Source organism: Alligator sinensis, unplaced genomic scaffold (genome assembly GCF_000455745.1).
Source record: "Alligator sinensis unplaced genomic scaffold, ASM45574v1 scaffold171_1, whole genome shotgun sequence".
Taxonomy (NCBI): Eukaryota; Metazoa; Chordata; order Crocodylia; family Alligatoridae; genus Alligator; species Alligator sinensis.
In genome coordinates, this window is record NW_005842552.1 from 166,642 (window position 1) to 167,880 (window position 1,239).

Consider the following 1,239-nt stretch of genomic DNA (forward strand, 5'->3'; position numbering starts at 1 on the left):
TCCTAGCTAAGGTGTTGGAGTCTTTTCAGCCCCTCCTCATACCGAAGCCGTTCTTGCCTGTTCAAACTGCCGTCCATGTGTCCCTGCCTGCCAAACTCTCCACCTGTTACGGTACCGCATGTCCTTCCACAGCCTCGGTCGAAGCGAGCGGCTGCTCATAAAAAGGATGCATCCCTGATTCTGCTCGTCTACAAGGTGCACCAGCCTCCTTCAGACTCCCAGGACTAACTACCTCTCATTACCCTGCCGCCAGTCTCCTGGACAACTTGATAATACGGAAGCGCACGGGGCATCGATACCTGAAGATATCTAGAATACCCTGACACGAGTAGCACGGGGATGGTGCATTCGCTGAGTTAATCCATTTTCATAACAACAACAACAACAACAAGTCTTTTACGTCTCCTGAAACTGAAACCCAATTCCTGGCCAGTCACGGGCATGAGGTGACCTTGTAACAAAAATGAGGCCACAGGAGCCAGCAATAAACGGCAAACAGAAATCCCTTCCGAGAGGCCGTCCCTCCTGCAGAGGGCTGTACCCCCCGCATGCATGTACGTAATACCTAGCTATGCACATGTGTGTACACACACACACACACACACACATATATAGTGTGAGTGTACACATTCTCCTCCCCTAACGTCATCCCGTTAACGTTGTTTCGTTATTACGTCACTGATCTATTAGAGAGCACACGCATTTAAAGTCGCGCAACGTTCGGTTATAACGCTGTTGGCCCGCCGCCGGCTGGTACGCAACTCCTGCGACGCAACTGGATTCGCTTAACGTCGTTTCATGTAAAGTCGCATTTTTCAAGAAAGTAACTACAACATTAAGTGAGGAGTAGCTATATACATGTGTACATCCACACACACATCCACCCACACACATACGGGCATGCATCCATACACCTGTGCGCAGGCGTGCACACACCTGCATATGCCTACACCTGCACACGTACACAAACCCGCCCGCCCACGCACCCCCCACCCACGTGCGTACAGTGCACGTATACACCCACACACACCACGCACGTATACACCCAGATGCGTGCGTATGCATCCACACACACACCATGCACTTATACGTCCACCCACACGTGCGTGTACATCCGCGCGCGCGTGCGCGCACACTGCGTGCACGCACAGGTATACACACGCACACGCTCTACGCACACACACATCCGCAGTGTAATGCGGGGTCCGGCCCGGCTCCCGGGCGCGGGGGAGGGGCCAG

At 53.5% G+C, this 1,239-nt stretch overlaps 1 protein-coding gene across 1 annotated transcript in view; it reads right to left on the reverse strand.

Annotated features, from left to right (window-relative positions):
• CDCA4 (cell division cycle associated 4) overlaps window positions 1-1,217 on the reverse strand; it is a 9,785-nt gene extending 8,568 nt beyond the window's left edge. The window contains exon 1 of the mRNA XM_006032170.3: window positions 1,179-1,217. The gene's annotated coding sequence lies outside the window, so the exon portion shown is untranslated. The remainder of the gene's footprint in view (window positions 1-1,178) is intronic.
• Between the last annotated feature and the right edge of the window lie 22 nt (window positions 1,218-1,239).